Source organism: Capsicum annuum, unplaced genomic scaffold, assembly GCF_002878395.1.
Source record: "Capsicum annuum cultivar UCD-10X-F1 unplaced genomic scaffold, UCD10Xv1.1 ctg5446, whole genome shotgun sequence".
NCBI classification, from domain to species: domain Eukaryota; kingdom Viridiplantae; phylum Streptophyta; class Magnoliopsida; order Solanales; family Solanaceae; genus Capsicum; species Capsicum annuum.
This window is the reverse complement of record NW_025862662.1, coordinates 962,642-987,020: the sequence shown is the minus strand read 5'-3', so window position 1 is coordinate 987,020 and position 24,379 is coordinate 962,642. Positions and strand designations below refer to the sequence as shown.

Below are 24,379 nucleotides of genomic sequence, written 5' to 3'. Positions count from 1 at the left end.
TATTTTATTATATTTATTTTTGTCTATTTACAATTCTTATTATGTTTTGTTAAATATAAAATTAACTATTATTTTATTTATTATTATTATTTTATTATTTATTATTCTTAATATCTTTATTTATTATTATTATCTATTTAAAAAAATTAATTAATTAATTAATTTAAATTTTAAATATCCCCCCCCCCCCCCCTTATCTGTTGATGAAGGATTCCCCTAAAAAATAACCATTCCCCCTAGAATTCCCTCTACAAAAGGGACTCTCTCACCTCAGAACAATAGATATACATTTACCATCAGACATTTTTTTACGTATTTTTACACTATCAAAAACCAGACAGTGAACATCAGAGAGCAAAAACCAGAGGGAGAAAAACTAAAAATCAGTGAGAAAGAATATTAAAATAAAAGAGAATTCAAGAGTTTTCAATTGAAGTTTCAGGTGACGACTATTGCCTCGCTTCATTATTGCGTTTGAATTAATTACAGGTTTTTATTCGAATCTAAATCATCTATGTTGTAAGTTTATTGTAGAAAAGTATGAATGAGAATATCCAAGTAATTTTATGCATTATCTAGTATGTCTAGTTGAATAGTTATGTAAATTGTTATTACTATATGGCATACAATTATGATATTGAATATTAATATATCTGTACACAGAGAAAATTTTACATTCACAGTCACATCATGTTGTTTAAAATAAAAATCACAGTTTAGTCATATACTGTACACATATATCTATATGCAACATAGAAATTGAATAAAAATCAGATGAATAAAAATGATGCGAGGTAGAAACCAGTCAGAGAAAAATCAGTGAGAATCGGGGATAGACGAGAAGGATGGAAAGCCAGTAAAAAAAACAGATCAGAAAACTTGATTTATTTATTTTTTTTTTTTGACGATAAGTCGCCGAAAACTTTATTTTTCATGCCAGAAATTGGTCACCAGCGAGACAGCCATTGCTACCGCCTTTTCCTTTCCCATTTTTCGGCGATACCATCCAACCCCGCATCGGTGCCGCCTCCATATCCTTTCCCAGATCTATTTCTGGCGCTATCTCTTCTCTCCTCACCTGCGCCGTCGACCTTTTTTTGCTTTCCCTCAGTCGCTGGAATTAACGCCACAGCGGTGAAACACTAGCGCCGCTACTCCTTTCTAAACTCAGCGCTGTCATTCCCCCACTCCCCTTTCCCGTTGCTGGTGACTCTCTGCCAACCAGTCTCCGGCCATAACCAACTCAGGCCACCACCGGCCACCTACACTACCATCCTCCCTCTTCCTTCCTCCAACCAGATCTGGCCATCACCGGAGAATGGACATGGCCATTAAAAAAGACGCCATTTGTTTCTTTTGCTACTAAAAATATCAAAGAGATGTAATTATGTATATATTTTCCTTTTACAGTGGCTTTCCTTATGTATTGATTACATATGACTTATAGGACTTGACTATTTAAATATTAACTTTACATAGTTTTAAGGAATTTGCTTTTTTGTTTTCATTAAAAATTCTTTTCATACTCTTATTGACGACGTCTTTGCCATATTATCAATTCTTAATTAAAATATGGCATTAATTTGAACCTATTAATTTTTAAACAATTATATTTCACTTAAATTTATGTATCTGTTGTTTTGGATTACTTATTTTCTTTGTTAATTTGTGTTCAAATTAGATTATTGAGATTTTATGTTTATTTCGTATAATAAAAGCGACCGTGCTAAAACCAAGGGACTCGAGGAATGCCTCATACCTTTCCCTCGGTCAACAGAATTCCTTACCCATTCTTCTGTTTTCGCAGACCATAATAAAGAGTCATTTTCTTTTGATTAAGGATTCAAAAAGGTGACTTGGAACACCAAAACTCAATTCCAACTGGCGGCTCTGTAATTAAAATAATCCCTATTCAATATCATTACTTTAATTTGAAAAACCCTTCGACCTCGATTCCTCCAACGAAAAAGGGGTGTGACATCTCTGGCGACTCCACTAGGGAATAAACTAGAATTTGAGCTTTATATATTGACTTATACTTGCTTTAATTATTGTTGATATTGTGTTTTTTGGCCTTGTGTGCTACTTGTTGCTCATTTACTGCTTTGATATTATTTGAACTGTATTATATGTTGTCTTCTCTCACGTACCCCCTCTGAGTCTCCGAAATAGGATAGAGGGAATGCATCATATGCATCCCACCTTCTTTTTGAGATAGCCGGAGTGTCAAGGTACCTGGTGAAGGATATAGTCACACATGTTAGGAGGGGTTCGGATCGACAACGAACGCGGTGTTGCCCTGCTACCGATCAAGTTGTCCCTCCCCAGCTCGGGTGTCCTCTCGGGTAAGCCAGTCTAGACACCTATCCCTATTAGGTATAAACTTAGAAGAACTGAAAACTCAGAATTAAGTTATCCCTATTAGGTACCGCTTTATTTACATCATATGCATTTGACTTAGCGGGACTCGGCACAGGGGCCGGGTCTGTCTAGGATAGGTGACATAATTTCTAAAGACCAACATGTGCATCCTACGTGCTCTTTGACATTTGCTTGGAAGGCTATTTATTTGTTGACCGGCTTTAGGCAATTTTAAAATGCGAGAGATTAATTTAACCTCAAATTTAGTCAATCATTTTTGAAAGAAAAATTTTACTTTTAAATAAAGAAATTTTTTTTAAATATACAGCAACACAATTTTTACAATCTTTATAAACTAGGAGGGTCTGATTCTCACATTTTAGTGGGATACGTAGGAAGTCCTTCCCAGAATACGACCCTATCTTTTGAAAAATTATTCATAGATTTATTGGGGAATATTTTGAAAATATGATTACTTTCATAATTATTTTTCTAATTCTCAAGTCCAATGCCTTGAATCTTTAGGGATCATGAGGCTAAGGTTTTACAAAAAAATAAAATAAATAATAATAATAATAAAATAAAAATATATTTCAATAGCTCGGAATCTTAGGGATCATGAGGCTAAGTTTTTATAAAATAAATAAAATAAAATATGTATTTTAACAGTCTGGAATCTTTAGGGATCATGAGGCTAATTTTTATAAAATATATATATATATATATATATATATATCAATTTTAACAGTCCTGAACCTTTAGGGTCGTGAGACTGAAATTTTTATACAACTTCATACATAAAACGGTCATTCTATTTTTCTTTATTTCTGAGTCCTTTTATTTTATTTTTGTACTTAGGGAATATTGTCTTCAAACATATAGATAATTTTGTCTAGAAGTCTGTTATAACAAAGTTTTTGATAGAGTCAATTTAAATAAGTATTTTTCTTAAAAAATATTATCAATCTTGTTTCGCTCGCTTTGATTTTTGATGAAATTGTTCTTTGCAACTAAGTCCAAATAATGGTCGCACTAGGTTTTACAAGTTAAGTTATAAATTCTTTTCAAAATTAATAAATTAAGTTTTGTCTAAGTCTAGATATTTATTAATCTTATGTCCCTCTCAATAGGTATAAAATGTCCCCCCTGTTCGTGGAAAGCGTCCAAAGAGAAAGAGAGATAGGACTGTACCACTTCAGGTTGTGGATTGTACCCCTTTGCAGCTTTGGTTATGGTGGAACGAAATGGATACATTCGATTATGATGAGATATATAAGTATTTGGGTTTTTTTGATGAGTATCATGAGAATCAACCCTAATAGGGAGGTGATTGTTGCATTATTGAATTTCTGGGACCCGAAGAATAATGCATTTCGCTTTTCAGATTTTGAGTTGACACCTACTTTAGAAGAGATAGCGGGCTATGTTGGATATGAGGATATGCATCGGAAGAAACTTATAGCCCCAAGACTTATTTCAATAAACATATTTTGCAATCTCATGAACATACGGAATACGAAAGAAGAATCAATGAAAAAAGGTTAGGTTTCCTTACAATTTTTGTATGACAGATACGGAAGGCAAGAGGGGTTTGAAAAGTACGGTAAATAAATTTGTAATAAGGGGAGTTTTGAGGCTTGGAAAATTCATAGACAATTTGCATTCATGGTAGCCCTTTTAGGCACTATGGTCTTCCCAAGAAGAGAAGAAAAAATTAATATTCGTTTAGCGGGAGTGGTACAGATACTGATTAAGAAAGATTACACTATGGTACCAATGATTCTAGCTGATATTTACCGTGCTCTGACTGTTTGTTAGAAGGGAAAGAGTTTTTTCAAGGGATGTAATATCTTGTTACAGATGTGGATTGTGGAGCATCTTTATCAACGTCCTACATTAACAAAGTTTGATCCTGACCGATTTAATTGCATCAATGATTACGAGGAAAGGATGGAGAAATATAAATGTCCAAAAGAAATTGGAGATTGGGTTAAGCTTTTTCGTTCTTTGACAACAGATAAAATCACTTGGAATCTCCTTTGGTTCCCTTGGAGACAAGTCATACATAGTTCTGTCATTCGTCCATTCTTTTTATTAATGGGTATTAGAAGTATTCAACCATATGTTCCATTGACGTTTCTACGTCGCTAGGCAGGCGTCAAATAATTCCTATAACGGAAAACATGACTGAGTTTGTATTAGAGGTCAAACTAGAGATTCCACTTCCAAAAGGTTTGGCCTAGTAGATTTGGGAGGGTTACCATATTATGGGGATTGAAACAATGGTCATAGAGCGTGAGAAAGGAGAAGTGCACCCAGATTACCATGAATGGTTTGAAGAACAGTTGAGTCTGCCAGTCAGATCATAAAGATCGGTTAGGGGACCTATAGATCAAAAAGCTGCAACCAGGATAGGAATTGAGAGAGCCATGCAAGAACATTATGAGGCCAACCAAGCTTTGAGAGCAGAATTAGAGCATGCTAGGGAAAAAATAGACGAACAACAAAGGGAATTTGCTGAAGAGAAAGCTAAGTCAGCAGATATTGAGGTTGCACTTCGGGGACAAATCAAGCTTTCTACCATTAGGGGGTCACACATTGCAAAACTTGTTGCATATCTCCGATAACAACTTCAAGAAGTTGAAAATAATATGCAAGAAGAATTTAATCAAGAGAGATCTTAGTGGATTCATGAAAGAGGAATATTTTAAGAACAGTTGGAGGTTGTTTCTGCTCGTGAACAACGTGCAAGAGAGATGGTTGATTTTCGAGATCGACAGGCCCAGAAATGGGATCAGGCTTTCAGTTTCCTTCGAGGGAAGGTCCGCAGTGTAGCACAAGATACTGCCAAAATGGGTTTAGATTATCAACAGTTGGGTTGTGAGGACTTTTTGGCACAAGTACCAGCTTTCACACAACGTCTCACTACTTTATTGGAGGACATATATTTGAGTTTGGGAGGACATATTAAACCGAAGTCTCCTTGAAATAGTTGTTTTCTTTGTCATAATTTTTCATTTTTTTTAGTTTTAAGACTTCTTGTTTAGATATTATGTCTTTTAGTTTTCAGATGTCAGTTAGTAGGTTTTATTTTAGGAGTTTTTATCGTATTTATATTATAGAATGTAATGAAGTTGACTGTTTATTTCTATATATATTACATATATTTTACTTCACTTACTTTAAATATTTTATTCAATAAAAAAAGACAAAACAATTTTGCTAAATTCCTCCCGAACTACGCAAGATCTGATTCATGTCCTGGCATGATACGTAGGAAACCCTCCAAAGGGTTCGATCATAACTTTTGAAAATATGCCTAGAAAAGTCAGGATAAAACACAAAGCTTCCATGATAGGTTGGAAAATGCATATAGAAGCATGACATATAACGTGGAATTATAATGTGTTAAATATATAACAATCACCCGTTTGCTACTTGGTAACAGAAAGATAAAGTAATTGGTGGTTGGTTTGTGGTTAAACTGGCATCACATCCATATAACACCAGATACAAGGGTAAAAGAAAAATGACCCGCAGAGAGGGTATAGGGTCTGACAGTGAAGAAGAGCAGAATCAGTTGATTTTGCAGGAAGTAGCATCATTGGAAGAAATAAAATCATTGAAACAACAGATGACGGAGATGTACCAAGCTTGGTTGAATAGACAAGCCCTGCCTTCTTCAATCCCTGGACTTTAGACTTTGAATGATCCAAATTCTAACCCAGCTCAAACTAATGATCCATTTACCCACCAGGATTCGGCCATTTGCTAATATGTCTGGATTTGCTGGTACTTCTACCATGCACCCACCAAATCCGTCTATCGCAAATAACCCATTTTTTACTTCTATAGCACCTGCTACTGTGGGTACTCAACCGACAGTACCAAAGAATATGGGAAAACCAAGTCATGATATGTTATATCCTCCTAAAGTGACTTTCAAATCCCAAAATCTATCTTATCATGTTCATCAATACGATACTCCTATCGTGATTGAGAAGATTGCAAAGAATGAGGAACAGGAGGAGATGGCTAGAAAAGTTAAAAGCCTAGATCAGAGCATGAGAAATATGCAAGGATTAGGTGGACCAAAAAGTGTTTCATACAAGGATTTATGTATGTTTCCTGATGTCCATTTGCCGATAGGGTTCAAAATGCCAAAATTTGACAAATATGAAGGACACAGCGATCCTGTAGCTCATTTGAAAAAGTTTTTCAATCAATTAAAGGGAGCAGGAGGAAAAAAAGAATTATTAATGGCATACTTTGGAGAAAGCCTTACAGGGATAGCTTCTGAATGGTTTATCGATCAATACATTTCCCATTGGCATATATGGGATAACATGGCTCCAGATTTCGTTCAATAATTTCAATATAACATTGAGATAGTGCCAGATCGTACTAAACTTGCCAACATGAGAAAAAAGATGATCGAAAGTTTTCGAGAGTATGCCGTCAGATGGAGAGAGCAGGCTTCAAGAGTCAGACCATCGATAAAAAAATCTAAAATGATTGATATTTTTCTGCAAGCACAAGAACCTGATTATTTCCATTATTTGCTCTCTACTATCAGAAGCACATTTGTCGAAGTTATTAAAGTTGGAGAGATAGTAGAGATTAGAATAAAGTCTGGAAAGATTATCAGCCAGGACGCTTTAAAAGCAACAACACAGGCAATTCAAAGTGGTGCAGGAAGTTTCAAGAGAAAGAAAAGAAAAGATGATGTAGCAACCATCGTGATAGGTCCACGACAAAATTGGAGAGGTGGGCATTAACCATACGCAGAAAATTCATTATATGTCATTCCATCTCCCCAATATCCTATTTACAATGCATAATCATATGCTCGGCTTCCTTTTTACCCGTAGTGGCGTGCACCAGCAATCTAAAATCATCCAATAGCCCCGCAGGTTCAAAGAGGCCCTCCAAGGTCTAATTTTTGGCCTAGAGCAGAATTCAAAAGGGATAACATGGTAAAAGATAATTTCCCTCCTATTGGAATATCTTACACCATTTTATTTTATAGGCTGAGAAAAATGAATATTCTAAACCCAATTGAGAGAAGGATCTCGAATCCTCCTCTAAAGAATTTGGATTATTCTAGAAGATATGAATACTGTTCTGATGTCCCAGGGTATGACACAGAGAAATATTGGTATCTAAAAAGAGCCATTCAAGAGTTGATTAATACCCTATAGATCATGGTAGAAAGTTCAGATGCTCCAAATATCAATCAAAATCCGTTGCTAGATCATAATAAAATAAACATGCTCGAAGTGATACTCATTGGTGAAGATGCTACGATGTAATTTAAGCTGATCATTAAAACTACAACTGATTCGGAAAAGTTAGCAAATGCTATGGATTTGACAAAGAAAAAGCCTGTAAAAGCGGAGGTGGTGATAGCAAAACCCGAATCATCGAATTCTCCCTTAGTGATGGGGAAAGAGATTTCAGAAAATATTGGGTCAAGTTAAATAAAGTTGAAACTCATTATTCCCGAAAGATCCAATAAGCCTCTTTCAATCATAAAAAGAGCTCCCATAGCTCCTATTGTTATTAAACCAGTGTCACAGCTGTTTATGGTTGATACCAAGGTAGTCCCTTGGAATTATGATCGTGTTGTGGTGATGCACAAGGGAAAAGAAGTGACTGAAGATATAGATGAAGTAGGGGGATTAACTCGATCTGAAAGATGTTATGCTCTAGTAGAGTTAAGAAAGAATAAACAAGGCGGTGAAGAACGAATGACAGTCAAGAAGCCTGTCACTGATGAAGAAGCTGAAGAATTCTTAAAGAACATAAAATTGCCAGAATATTCTGTTATAGAATAGTTGAAGAAGACACCAGCACAGATTTCTTTGTTGTCTTTATTGATACATTCAGAGGAACACCGCAAGGCTGTAATGAAGATTCTTAATAAAGCATATGTTCCTAGTGAGATTAGAGTGAATCAGCTGGAAAAAGTTATTGGAAGGATCCTTGAAGCAAATAAAATTACTTTCTCAGACGATGAATTGCCTATGAAAGGTACTGAGCATAACAAAGGTCTGTATATTTTTGTGAAATATGAACATTCCATCATCACTCGGGTGTTAATTGATGGAGGATCAGGTGCTAATATTTGTCCTATGTCAACTTTTCAAAAGTTGAATGTTAATGTAGAAATGATCAGACCTAATAATGTATACGTCAAAGGATTTGATGGATAAAAAACTGATGCCATTGGTGAAATAGAGTTCATATTAACAATTGGACCTGTGGAGTTTGCTATGGATTTTCAAGTGCTGAACATTGAAACTTCCTATAATATATTATTGGGAAGGCCATGGATTCATAGGGCTAAAGCAGTTGCATCAACATTGCATCAAATGGTCAAATTTGAACACAACAGGCAAGAAATAATTGTTCATGGTGAAGGAAATTTATCCATGTATAAAGACTATTTTGTTTCCTCCATCGAAGAAGATGCTGCAGATAGTGTGTTAATTCATCAAGATTCTGAGGTAGTAGCTGTTGAGCATATCCTCGAGGGGAATCTCATCACAAGACCACAATTGTCCTCTGCATCTGTAATGGTAGTGAATGAAATGTTGAAGCATAGTTTTGAACCAGGAAAAGGTTTAGGGATGTTTTTGCAAGGCATAGTTCATCCAGTAAACCTCTATGAGAACTTTGGTACTTTTGGTTTGGGATAAGAGCCTACTGCTGAAGATATAAAGAAGGCTAAAAACCGTAGGAAAGAGTCATGGTCACTTACCAAGCCAATACCGCCACTTCATGAGTCTTTTATCAAATTCAGTGATGTCGGGTCCTCCAAGTTACCTGCTGTAGAATCAATGAATGATGATGGTACAGAGTTGATTGACCTTTTTCAAAATATATTCATTGAAGCTGATATGGTTGAAATCGGGGAAGGTACCAACAATGCAGATGTGTAGTTTGTCGACGCTGATGTCCAGCTTAACAATTGGGAGACCACTCCTCTCCCTATTATGAAGGAGTCTTGGTAGTTGTTTTTCTTACAATCTTAGTAGCTCGTTTTTATATCTATAATTTGAATCATTCTAGGATTGTAATTCAAAACTTTAAACTTGGTATTTTAGGTTAAAACTCTTTCTATCTATGTTTTTAATAAAGCTTAGTTTCCCTTCATTTTATTTTGAGTCTGATTTTTATTTATTTATTTTCTATCATACAGTTCTTTCTATGGTGATTCTAATGATATGACATACATGAAGAATTGTCAACCAGATTTAAAAAACTAATTTAATTATGAAATAATGAATAAAGAAGTTGAATACGATGAAGGGGAAACATTTGAGGATATAAGCAAACATTTCAAACAGTTTGAGGTTAAGACAAATCCCAATTTGGAAGAAACTGAGGCGATTAATTTAGGAGATCAGAAAAATATTAGGGAGACTAAGATAAGTGTACATGCTCAACCGCAACAAAAGAAAGCTATAATTGAAGCTTTACATAAGTATCATCTTTTCGTGGTCTTATGATGATATGCCTGGTTTGAGCACTGATTTAGTAGTTCAAAAGTTGCCAATTGATCCTGCTTTTCCTCTTGTCAAGCAAAGGCTAAGAAAGCTCAAAACTGACATGAGTGTAAAAATTAAAGAGGAAATCATGAAACAACTTAAGGCTAAAGTTATTCCAGTGTCCTACTTGGTTGGCAAATATTGTCCCTATTCCAAAGAAGGATGGCAAAGTTCGAATGTGTGTTGATTATCGTGATCTAAATAAGGCTTGTTTGAAAGATAATTTTCCACTTCCCAATATCCATATTTTGTTGGATAATTATGCCAAATATGATCTCGCATCTTTTGTGGATTGTTATGCGGGATATCACCAAATCATTATGGATACAGAAGATAAAGAAAAGACATCATTTATTACTCTATGGGGAATATATTGTTATCGAGTCATGCCTTCCGGACTAAAGAATGCTGAGGAAACTTACATGAGGAAAATGACTACAATGTTTCACGACATGATGCACAAAAAGATTGAAGTTTATGTGAATAATGTGATCATTAAATCAAAAGATCAGTCTGATCATGGCAAAGATTTGAGAAAATTCTTTGAAAGGCTTTGGAGGTATGATCTGAAACTTAACCTAGCGAAATGTGTATTTGGAATCCTATCGGGAAAACTCTTGGGTTTTATAGTCAGTCGACGTGGCATTGAGTTAGATCCTTCAAAAATAAAAGCTATTCAAGATCTGCCTCCACCAAAGAATAAAACAGAGGTGATGAGCTTACTTGGAAGGTTGAATTATATCAGTAGATTCATTGCTCACCAAAAGCTAAAACATTACTTGTCATCTTATACTACTTACGTCATCTCTCATATGGATCCTTTAAAGTATATTTTTTAGAATCTTATGCCCACAGGCAGGCTCGCAAAATGGCAGATATTGCTCATAGAGTTTGATATTATTTATGTGACACGGAATATAATGAAACCTCAAGCCTTGGCAGATCATTTGGCTGAAAAACTTAGTGATGAGGAGTATGAGCCATTGAAGACTTATTTTCCAGATGAAGAGGTATTTTATGTTGATGAAGTTATTTTTGATAATTGTCATTCAGGCTGGAAGTTGTTCTTTGATGGAGCCTCTAATGTAAAAGGAGTGGGGATAGGAGCAGTTCTTGTTTCTGAATCAGGAAAATATTATTCTATAACAGCCCAACTTCGATTCTATTGTACCAATAATATGGCAGAATATGAAGCTTGCATTCTGGGACTGAGATTAGCCATTAACATGGGTATTCAAGAACTGTTGGTGTTGGGAGATTCAGATTTATTAGTCCACCAAATTCAAGGAGATTGGGAGACTCGTGATTTGAAACTCCTACCGTATAGAGGTTGTTTGCAAGATCTTTGTCAACGATTTGTATCAGTAAAGTTCAAACACATTCCCAGAGCTCATAATGAGATTGTTGATGCTTTGGCGGCCTTATCTTCGATGCTTTAATATCCTGGCAAAACTTATATTGACCCTTTGCATATATAGATTCATGATCAACATGCATATTGCAATGTGGTTGAAGAAGAACTTAATGGGGAGCCGTGGTTCTATGATATGAAAGAATATATTCAGACTGGGAAATATCCTATACATGCTGATGGTAATCAAATGAGAACCATTCAACGTTTATCTAGTGGATTTTTCCTAAGTGGAGGAATCTTGTATAAGAGGACTCTTGATTTGGGACTTCTGAGGTGTGTAGATGCTAAAAAAGCTTCAAATATCATGACTGAAGTATATTCTGGGATTTGTGGACCACACATGAGTGGGTATGTTTTGGAAAATAAAATACTCCGAGCAGGCTATTATTGGCTCACCATGGAGTGAGATTCCATCAATTTCATTCGTAAATGGCATGAATGCCAGGTACACAGAGACTTGATACATTCCCCTCCATCTGAATTACATACAATGACTGCTCCACGGCCTTTTGTGGCTTGGGGAATGGACGTAATTGGATCAATTAAACCAAAGGCCTTAAATGGACATAGGTTCATCTTGATAGCCATTGATTATTTCACGAAGTGGGCAGAAGCAACGACTTTCAAGTCAGTGACCAAGAAAGTTGTGGTTGATTTTATTCACTCCAACATCATTTGTCGGTTCGGCATTCCAAAGATAATTATCATGGATAATGCTGCGAATCTCAATAGTTATCTGATGCAAGAAGTGTGCCAGCAATTTAAGATTATGCATCAGAATTCAACTCCTTATCGTCCAAAGGCGAATGAAGCTGTAGAAGCTGCCAATAAGAATTTAAAGAAAATACTCCGTAAGATGGTGCATGGTTCCCAACAATGGTATAAAAAGTTACCGTTTGCTCTGTTGGGTTATCGTACTACAGTTCGGACTTCAATTGGTGCAACTTCTAAAAATTGAAATTCCATCTCTTCGAGTAGTTGTAGAAGCTGAAATTGATGATGACCAATGGGTCAAGACTCGTTTGGAGCAATTAAGCTTGATTGATGAGAAAAGATTAACATCAGTATGTCATGGACAACTATATCAAAAGAGAATGGTATGAGAATATAACAATAAAGTACGTCACAGACATTTTGAAGTTGGTCAGTTAGTACTAAGACGCATCCTACCCCATCAGATTGAAGCCAAAGGCAAATTTTCTCCTAATTGGCATGGGCCATTCATGGTGAAGTAAGTGTTACCTAATGGCGCATTATATCTGACTGATGTAGAAGGCAAAATGGAAGGAATGTCGGTCAATACTGATGCAGTTAAAAGATATTATGATATTCATGTACAATTATGTTATGTATGTTTTGTACTTACATTTTTAAAGATTTGAAATGATGAAGGAATTTTGTTCTACTATCTGAATAATATATCAACCTTTGCTTACCCCTTTGAGCTTTTATTTTTCTTCATACCCCTCTTTTGGAATCAAATTAAAGTCAGAAAAAAAAAGTTGAAAAAACGAAGAAGAAATCAATCAAAAATTCAAAATCAAACAAAAGAATAATGTTTCCTGAACTACGTTTGACCTGATTCTTGCTATGACAAGATACGTAGGAAGCCCTACTCCGGGATTCGGTTTAACCAAAAAAAAAAATTAAATTACCCAGAATGAAATGAAAATGGGGCAAAAATTTATTTTCTTAAAAGAATCGATTTCAAAAGTTGTATGTTTCACCCAATGTTATATAAATTTTTTGAGCTTCATGCCGACCTTTCTTTCTAAATCTATCCAAAAGCCAAGTTACAACCAAAGAAAGACCTTCGGATCAATCTTTGAGAATATTAAGGCTAAACATATTATGAGTGCATGATATTTCATATTTTGGATGTTTATCTAAAACCAAAATGAAAATGAGAGAGTCTTATTGGTGTAAACCCTTACGGGCACCATAAGACGACTGTGAGCTAAGGCAGAAATGAAAAGGAGATAGGCTAGTTGGCAAAAACCCATTGAGGTGCCACTAGCCGAAGAAAGGTTGTTATCAAGAAAGAACAAGTTCAAGATTGACTTAATTTCAAGCTCAATAAGTGGACAAAAATTGTAATGATTGGTGTGGGTAGATCTGGTTGTTTGATTCAAATGCATGTCATAATCACCAGAATTGGTTTCCACATTCAGATAAGTTTTCTCTTTATTTTGAAAAAGAGACACCTATTGTCTTTTTCTTTTTCTTTTATTTTAATTTTTGATTTTTGTGTCCTTGTCATCAAACGAAAAATTTTTGTTGTCTTTTGAGTCAAATTCACGTCAGGTCGAGTGAGAAAGAACTCCAAACTTTCTACAAACTCCTTTAAGAGTACAAAGCAAGACAAAGGGTTGATGCACAGAAACAACGTTTCAAAGTAAAAGTAAGATACTCAAGATGATTGTGATTTGACCATTTTAAACTCGTGAAAATCTAAGGGATGTATTGGAAATTAAACGCAAAAGCATCATACAATAGAAACATAATTTGAGTTGAGGATCTCAGTAGTCAGAATTTTGAGTCAGAAGTACGTTAATTCAATGAATACTATCATGGTTTAGAGAAGAGTTGAGCATGGCAAGTGTGAGAGCGAGTACTTTAAAAGCCAAATGCCACAAACCAACCACCACATGTTTTAAAACTCACAATTTTTCTTTGTTTGGAACAAAGATGAAATAATTGTTTTCAGATAAAAGATGCGATTTCACACTTCACTCAATCTAAGAAGCATGGTTACAACATCTGATGCTGGATCTCGGTCATGGTAAACTTTATTATTTGCGAGATATATTAAGATCCAGTGACATATAAATTTTTTCAGTACAAACTGGAGCAAAAATTTTATGTGTGTTATATGAAATTTATTTTTTTGCTCAGAACCCTCCTAAAGAATGGGAATTTATTTTTTTTCAGGACCCTCCTGAAGATTGAGAATTTACTTTTTGCTCAGGACCCTCCTGAAGAATGGGATGTTATTTTTCTGTTTCACCTTTTATTTTGAGTTCAGAAACAGATTTGAAAATCAGAAATTGCAAGTCCAGGAGCCCGCCTAAAGAACAAGGTGAAGAAATTGCAAGTCAGGAGCCCGCCTGAAGAACAGGGTGAAGAAATAGCAAGTCCAAGAGCCCGCCTGAAGAACAGGGTGAACAAATTGGGAGTCAGGAATCCGCCTGAAGAACAGAGTAAAGAAATTGGAAGTTAGGAGCCTGCCTGAAGAACAGGGCGAAGAAATAGCAAGTCCAGGAGCCCACCTGAAGAACAGGGTGAAGAAATTACAAATCCAGGAGCCTACCTGAAAAACAGGGTAAAGAAATTTGAAGTCAGGAGCCCGCCTGAAGAACAGGGTAAAAAAATAACAAGTCAAAGATCCGTTTGAAGAAAAGGATGAATTTTCAAGTTCAAGGCATGAAGATTTGAATCGAGGTTCTAGAGATTGTAATTTTCATTTCATTTTTTTATTTTTCTTAGTCATTTGAATGTAAAAGGCAGAAGTTGTTAACCGGAATCTTGACGAAATCTCACTCGACTCTAACTTTTTCACAAACCAAATTATCTTTGAACTACTCGTGACCTGATTCCCTTATAACCCGGGATAGGTAGGACGTCCAAAAACAGGACTCGGTCATATTTTATTTTTATTTTTATTTTTATCTTTACCTTCCAAATAATAGGAGGTTCAAAAATCATATCGTCTACTTCTTTGTATGAAAACTCTTCGAGATTTCACACAAAGAGGGGCAAAAATGTAGACACGTGATTTTTGATCCTCCTCAAATTTTAACTTATTTTTATATTAACTATTTATATTTGGCATAATATTATTTAATTTCTTATTTTACTTTTATAAAATTTTAGTTAAAAAATTAATAATTAAATAAATTTAATTTTTGAGATATTTTTTTTATCTTAATTTAAAAAATATAATATATATATATATATATATTATTCATTCTAAATTTTAATAAATAAATTAGTAATTTAATATTATTTTATTATATTTATTTTTGTCTATTTACAATTCTTATTATGTTTTGTTAAATATAAAATTAACAATTATTTTATTTATTATTATTATTATTATTTTATTATTTATTTATTATTAATATCTTTATTTATTATTATTATTATTATTTTGTATTTAAAAAAATAATTAACTAATTAATTTGAATTTTAAATATTCCCTCCTCCTTATCAACCGTTCCACCCAAAATTTCCTCTACAAAAGGGACTCCCTCACCCCAGAACAACAGATATACATTGACCATCAGACATTTTTTTTTACGTATTTTTACACTATCAGAAACCAGACAGTGAACACTAGAGAGCAAAAACCAGAGGGAGAAAAACTAAAAATCAGTGAGAAAGAATATCAAAATAAAAGAGAATTCAAGAGTTTTCGATTGAAGTTTTCAGTGACGACTATTTCCTCGCTTCATTATTGCGTTTGAATTAATTACAGGTTTTTATTCGAATCAAAATCATCTATGTTGTAAGTTTATTGTAGAAAAGTATGAATGAGAATATCCAAGTAATTTTTATGCATTATCTAGTATGTCTAGTTGAATAATTATGTAAATTATTATTACTATATGGCATACAATTATGATATTGAATATCAATATATTTGTACAGAGAGAAAATTTTACATTCACAGTCACATCATGTTGTTTAAAATAAAAATCACAGTTTAGTCATATACTGTATACACATATCTGTATACAACATAGAAATTGAATAAAAATTAGATGAATAAAAATGATGCGAGGTAGAAACCAATCAGAGAAAAATCAGTGAGAATCAGGGATAGACGAAAAGAATGGAAAGCCAGTAAAAAAATAGATCAGAAAAATTGACTTTTTTAATTTATTTTTTTCGACGATAAGTCTCAAGAAACTTTATTTTTCATGCCAGAAATTGGTCACCAGCGAGACAGCCATCGCTACCGCCTTTTCCTTCCCATTTTGGGCGATACCAGCCAACCCCGCGCCGGTGCCTCCTCCATATCCTTTCCCAGATATGTTTATCTCTTCTCCCCTCACCTGCGCCATCGACCTTTTTTTTTTCTTTCCCTCCATCGCTGGAATCAACACCACAGCGTTGAAACACCGGCACCGCCCCTTCTTCCCAAACTCAGCACCGTCGTTCCCCCACTCTCCTTTCTTGTTGCTGCGAATCTCTGCCAACCAGCCGCCAGCCATAACCAATTCAGGCCACCACCGACCACCTACACTATCATCCTCCCTCTTCCTTCCTCCAACTAGATCTGGCCATCACCGGAGAATGGACATGACCATTAAAAAAGATGTCATTTGTTTCTTTTGCTACTAAAAATATTGAAGAGATTTAATTATGTATATATTTTTCTTTTACGGTGGCTTTAATTGTATTGATTACATATGACTTATAGGACTTGACTATTTAAATATTAACTTTACATAGTTTTAAGGAATTTGCTTTTTTGTTTTCATTAAAAATTCTTTTCATACTCTTATTGACAACGTCTTTGCCATATTATCAATTCTTAATTAAAATATGGCATTAATTTGAACCTACTAATTTTTAAACAATTCTATTTCACTTAAATTTATGTATCTGTTGTTTTGGATTACTTATTTTCTTTGTTAATTTGTGTTCAAATTAGATTATTGAGATTTTATGTTTATTTCGTATAATAAAAAAAATATGATTTGAGTTAGTATAAATTTTTTTTAAAAAAATTATTATGTATGTTATTATTATTATTATTATTATTATTTTATTATTATTTTTATTTATTTATTATTAATAAAATTTAATAATTATTTGTTAATTAATTAATTATTTTAAATGCATATTAATTCAGTCTATTATTAAGGTTGAATAGTATTTTTAATAGACGAATCAATGCTTTAAATGCTAGACAATTTTAGACGCGTTAAAATATTTGTCTCAATTAAGAATGCGGCGTACGCATCTTTTTGAGACATTTAATTTTCAAGGATGCAATAATGCACCTTGACAAATGCAATAATGCACCTTGACAAATATTTTTCCAAAATTAACTTTTCACCGATTTATGTAATATAAGATAATAGACAAGTTTTCCGTATAATAAAATGAGCAAACTTAGGCCTTCAAACATAATTTATCAAAATAATTTAAGTCAAGATAAGTCAATAAAAGCGACCGTGCTAAAACCACGGGACTTGAGGAATGCCTCACACCTTCCCCTCAGTCAACAAAATTCCTTACCCAGTCTTCTGTTTTCGCAGACCATAATAAAGAGTCATTTCCTTTTGATTAGGGATTCAAAAAGGTGACTTGAAACACTAAAACTCAGTTCTAAGTGGCGACTCTGTAATTAAAATAATCCCTATTCAATATCGTCACTTTAATTTGAAAAACCCTTCGACCTCAATTTCTCGAGCGGAAAAGGGGTGACATGGATTAGCATAAATCTGGTGTACCACGTAAGGCAAAATCCCTTTCTAGCTCAATGAAGTATTCTCCAAACCAAACTGTTGAAGCTATTTTTTTTTTTAAAATATCAACTAGTTATGGTAGTTTTGGGTTTCAAGGTCTAGTAAAACAGTAAATCACTTCACTAATTTTCCCGGCGAAGTTTCTAAATGCCCAAAAGTGCTAGAAAACACATACTGTCCACTTCATGAAAAGCCTTTTTAACCAAATAAAAAAGGCCAGGTTAGGCTCTAGATTTTGCAATTTTACTTTTCCTAATGATCTAGCTTCCACAGATAAGTGAGAATGGCTAAAAAAGGCTATATTAGTACCGTTAACAGGCCAGTTAAAGTATCTGCCTCTAGATTAAAACCGTTATGGAACATCATAGAGATCAGGACAAGGGAAGATCTGAAACATTCGATAATGCTACAACAATCAATCATGATATTATATGTTGTAGCATCAGGTGGAACTCCAGAAGACACCATTTATTTGAATGTCCGTGTTACTATTTGGCTCTGAGAAGAAAAAAAATCCATTCAGCAGAAAAAATATAAATGATATAACTATGAAATAGATGCTTTTATAATAAATTACCTCTTTAGCCTCAACAAGGGAATGTAAAACTGTATTATAGATGGGTGTTATCACATAAGTGTCATAATGAGAAAATTGATTCTCTGCAGCATGTAAATATTGAATTATCTCCTTTATCATCCCTTCTGTTCCAAGTTCTTTCAACTAGAAAATAAAGAAGAGTAAAGCCATGGATTACACTGAAGTATGCAGTTGATATTATAGCTGTCACTTCAGTCCACTAAGTATTGGAGCACAAAATTATAGAGAAAAATGGTGGAATAGCCTAGTGTTAAGGGTCTTCCATCTAAACCATGAGGTTGGGGATTTCTAGTCACTAAGGGAACAAAGTGCGAAAAGGACACTATTGGTTTCCTGGGTAGATGATTTGGAGGGTGAGCCACATCAAAAAGATAATTAAATCTAACACAAAATTGTACAATGTTTGACAATAGTATGAAAATTTTTAACAAAGAAACTTGAAAAAATTTTAATAGAAAAATAATATTATGAAAATACATATAAAAATATAAACAAACTATTGCCATAGTAGACATTAGCTTGAATAAACTATTACATCTCCAATATTTATAGTTCGGTAACTCAAACCATACTAAACAATGAGAATAGCAATTCATATGTCCTGATATTTGGCTGGAGATTCAACTTTTTCATCTTAGCCAAAATCTGGACTGCTCGTTCAGGTCGGTCCTACAAAATTAATTAAAGAATCATAAACTGGACATATTAGTCTAATATGATTGACAAGAAAGATGTGTAATTCTACTGAAAGATGCTGCAAAGACATAGATGTCGGATCTTATAGAATTTAAATAATCATATAGCAATATGTCCAAAGGCCTACTTACAATAAGCGGCTTTCATCCATATTTGAATCCTAAAATGATATAGTCAGAGAGCAGTGGAAACATTTTATCTTGGCACATAGAACTTTTTACTGAGAGCTAGCTCAAAAAACTCATAATCCTCACAACATAACTCATGAGAGAGCAAAATATATGGAGGTAATGTCAAGATCTGAAGAAGTAAGACTTTGCTCAGAAAGATAGTTTTGACTCGCAAGAAAAAAATGAGAAGTCTTGACGAGCTGATTGTCCTCATTGAAACATAGAGGAACCTACTTAACTGACAGTCAAACCCTCATCAGTTCTTATTGTACTGATATAAGGACGGGACCAGTGATGATCGCATGCTTTCAACTAAATTGTTACATCTCAAAATACTTATGTACGGTCTTACCATGACATCACATGCTTCAAGGAAAGCATTACATGGATGAGGACGTCTGATTTTGAATATCTCATCCAAGAAAGAATCTTCTAGATCGAGTTCCAACTCTCTGCTGCAGATGATTGTAAACCAATTCCCATGAAAATAAGAGTATATTACTACTTTAAATCCCTCACTAAAGCCTCTTGTAGTAACAATTGCCCTGATGAAGCCATTATATGTACTCCGTGATGGTTGCAATCCAAGAATTTGCATCTAAATCAATAATACCTAGTTTAATTTACATAGTAGACTAATAACAATAATAATAACTAACCACTTTTCAATACTTTCCTCTTTTGTTGCTTAAAAATATAATAGAAAATTGAATCAAGAAAGACCATATACTTTTAACACAAACAAGCAAGAAAAAAGGAGAAATGCTTTCCTAACTTCTCAACTTAGTAACAAAAATTTTCCAAGATAAAAGAAAAATAGTGCTTACCAAGAGTGTAAAGATTGAAGGGGGTAGTGAAAATGCTCAAAAGAGAGCAGAGGTAGTCAACTCTGCACTCTCACTAACAAAAAAATTTGTCATCTTGGAAATGGATTCACTGGCGAGTCATCCATAGAGACACTGTCACACCCTTTTTTCAACCCAAAAGATTTGGTTTTAAGTTCGAAAAGGGTTTTATTGTTAAAGTAACAAAAGATTAAAAATTATTTCAAAAAGGATCTTTTAAAATTAAATTCAGAGTCGCCACTTGACATAAATCGGGTATGCCAAGTCACCTTTGAAAATCCTTTTTGGAAAATGATTTTGAATCTAAAACTAGTTTACGAACAGAGATTCCAACTAAGGAATTCTGTTGACCGAGGGAAGGTGTTAGGCAGCCCTCGATCCTGTGGTTCGACCACGGTCGCTTGGTGGAGCATATCGACTAATTTGACACTACGAATGAATAAACAACACAAAGCACGCACAACAATCAATCAAGAAAAACTAAGCAAAATAATCCAAAATTTAGTGTTCAGTCCAATTATGCAGTCCCAAAAAAATAAAAAATACGAAAATATAAACCTACTCTATTCTAGGCTAATCCTAACTACACTCCATTGCTTTCTCCACCCGACGTTTCGGGCCTTGATCGTGCGCCGTCTTTAAGTACATGATACTTCGGGGCATCGCCCGGATAAATCAATACAAATCCCTTGGGGCATTCCCCGGCCAAATGAATACAATATATCCCAATGCATAATTCAAAATCACTCCACAAACATTTTATCATTCAACAATCACAGATCCTAAACTTTGCCTACCCAACTTACTTTTTTCCTACCCAACTCAACCTATCATGACACTATCATGATCGATGGCGTTAATGAATCAAAACAACAATAAATCAAAATTAATCCTAATTCACTTTAGCAAATTTTCAATTTGCGCCCCAACCTTTTTAACGCGATTAAACCAATTCAAAATACAATCCTCCGATCAAATTTTCATATCCAAATCCAATATCAAACCACACATCACAAAGATTCAAATATGTCAAACACATAAATCATTCATAATTATGTAAAAACTACAAAGTAGAGAAGACAAAATTGAAACTCAAATGTTGCTTTTCATTAAAGTTGCTCCTTCCGACTGGACCGCATCCATAATCTTGGATCAAACATCAACACAAAATGAAATCCAACTCGACATTGAATCCAACTTCAAACAGAGTTAAAACCAGTCGGAAAACCTTAAATTAAGTCTCAACCGCAACAACCCCATTCAGAATCACAAATCACAAGGAAAAACGAGATGACCCATACCCAAAGTTGTACAAAACTGGTCTGCCTCAGTCTATTTCTAGTGGATTTTACCAGAAACTAGAGTGAGGTCGGCTGTGGAACGATTGGATCACTAATTTCGATTCGATGAGGGACTCCGACTAGTTTGATTGGAAACAGAAATTGACGGCGCATGGGTCATAAATGGAGTTGGTGATGTTTTCCAATTTTGAATCTCCCGTAACAGTGATAACAATACCCAGGGGACGGTTCTCAGTCGACTTCCAGCGAGACAACTCGTCGGAGCCTCATTTTCTTTACCCTCAATCTCGAATATCTCTCTAACTTCTACTATTTCTACTCGTTTCCTACTGATTCACACTATTTTTCTCTATTGCTTACCCCTCACAATCTTTTTCTTCATCGATTGTGTGTGTGTGATATCGTGTGTAGTGGAACGTGAAGTTGTGCGTGAATATTTCTTGTGTGTATTTAAAAATGGAAAAGAAAATCCCCCAGGTCAGTGTGTGTATGAGTATTCTGTGTGGGTGTTCGAAGAAGAAAAGAAAAATAAAAAAAAAGAAGAGTTTAAAAATGGCTTCCTCTCTCTGTATTTTCCTTCATGAAGCTGGCGAGGTGAGTGTTGTATATCTGTGAGTGACTATGTATCCTCAATGGTACTGTGTGAATGTTGTCTATATTATTTAATTCCTTGTGAATGGATTTTTGGTGGCCTTTTTCTGTGTGGGTCCCCCTGAGGTGTTTGTGCCTATTTTTGTGAATTCTCTTTCCAGGTGTCTTCATTCTGTTAAGGTGATAAATGGGTAAAACGTGACAAAGATGGTGGGTCCAGGGATAGGGTAGACGAGTAGGGGGTGGGGTAGGGGTAGGTTGTTAGGATGATTAAAACAAGATAAAATTTGTTAGGGAGTTTGTTATTTTTGTATTTTGTGTGGTATAATCACATGGGTGAGGGTATGTAGTAAGGTGAGCTAAAAATGGAAAAAAATCCATTTTGAGAGGGACAAAAATTAGGTGTCTACAGCATGACCCCTTTGAATGTAAACACGAAGTGTTTTCTGACAAAGAAGTAGACAACGAGATAGAATTTTGTCCCAACCATTATTGAAAGAGAATAAAACAGAAGGAAGGAGTGAAACCGAGTCTACATCAGGACATCCTAACTACCCAAGTTATGAAGAAATTGAGTCCCAGGTTTCTCAAAGAGTTGGAAGAAGAGGGACTATATCGAGTTGGAGAGTCGACTGAGTTCCATCAAGGTTCCAGTTGCGGCTCTCTCATTACATCAAAAAATGAAAAATTACAAGAGTTAAAAAGATAAATAAAATTACAAAATTCCTATGCAGCTTCTTTTGAACTCTTGACTTGAGTTTCATCACCCTATTCTTCAGGCGGGCTCCTGACTTACAATTTTTTAATTTGTTGCTTGGCTTGAGTTATCAAAACAAGGAAGTGCGTCTCCTTACAAATGACGCTTGAATTACCCTAATAAAGAAGTGTGTCTCCTTACAGATGTTGCTCGAATTACCAAAATAAGGAATTGCATCTCCTTACAAATGTTGGTTGAATTACCCAAACAAGGAAGTGCGTCTCTTTACAAATGCCACTTGAATTACCAAAATAAGGAAGTGCATCTCCTTACCAATGCTTCTTGAATTACCAAAATAAGGAAGTGCGTCTCCTAACAAATGTCTCTTGAATTACCCAAACAAGGAAGTACGTCTCCTTACAAATGCCACTTTAATTATCCAGACGAGGAAATGAGTCTCCTTACAAATGTCTCTTGAATTAAATAGACTAGGAAATGCATCTCCTTGATCTCCTCACCAATGTCGCTTGAATTACCCAAACAAGGAAGTGCGTCTCCTCACAAATGTCACTTGAATTGCCCAAATAAGGAAGTGCGTCTCCTCACAAATACTGCTTGAATTTCCCAAATAAAGGATTGCGTCCCCTTACAAATATTTCTTGAATTAACTAAACAAGGAAGTGCATTTCCTTACAAATGCTGCTTGAATTACCCAAACAAGAAAGTGTGTCTCCTTACAAATGTCGCTTGAATTACCAAAATAAGAAAGTGCGTCTCCTTACAAATATCGCTGGAATTACCAAACAAGGAAATGCGTCTCGTTACAAATATCGCTTGAATTACCAAATAAGGAATTGTGTCTCCTTACAAATACCGCTTGAATTGTTCAAACAAGGAAGTGCATCTCCTTACAAATGTTGCTTGAATTATCAAAATAAGGAAGTGCATCTCTTTACAAATGTTTCTTGAATTTTCCAAACAAGGAAGTTCTTCCCCTTACAAATGTTGCTTGAATTGCCCAAACAAGGAAGTGCATCTCCTTACAAATATTGCTTGAATTTCCCAAACAAGGAAGTGCATCTCCTTACAAATGTTGCTTGAATTTCCCAAACAAGGAAGTGCATTTCCTTACAAATGTTGCTTGAATTAACTACACAAGGAAGTGCATATCCTTACAAATGTTGTTTGAATTACCCAAAAAAGGAAGTGCGTCTCCTTACACATGCCGCTTAAATTAACTAAACAAGGAAGTGCATCTCCTTACAAATGTTTCATGAATTAACCAAACAAGGAAGTGTGTCTCCTTATAAATGTTTTCTTGAAGTTTTCAAGGAAATGTGTCTCCTTACAAATATCACTTAAATTATCCATACAAGGAAATGCATCTCCTTACAAATGTCACTTGTGCAGCAACATTGCCTCTTGCATTTGTAGAAATGAGAAATTACGACCTTTGATGTTTAGGCTCTGAAATCCTTGATCCGAATGCAACATGTGTTCCTGTTTTATACAAAGAAAACTTGTGAGTTTAAAAATATGATGGTTGGTTTGTGGCTTTAGCTTTAGCGGTAATCGCTCTTACCCCAATCATATTTAACCTTGCCTCCAACCATTAGCATATGTCATTGACTTGCTGCATCATTGATCCAAACTCAGATTATTAAGAGTGACTCT

General features: G+C 34.7%; 1 pseudogene; it reads right to left on the bottom strand.

Annotated features, from left to right (window-relative positions):
- Positions 1–19,869, bottom strand: part of LOC107841522 — a 24,288-nt pseudogene extending 4,419 nt beyond the window's left edge.
- Between the last annotated feature and the right edge of the window lie 4,510 nt (positions 19,870–24,379).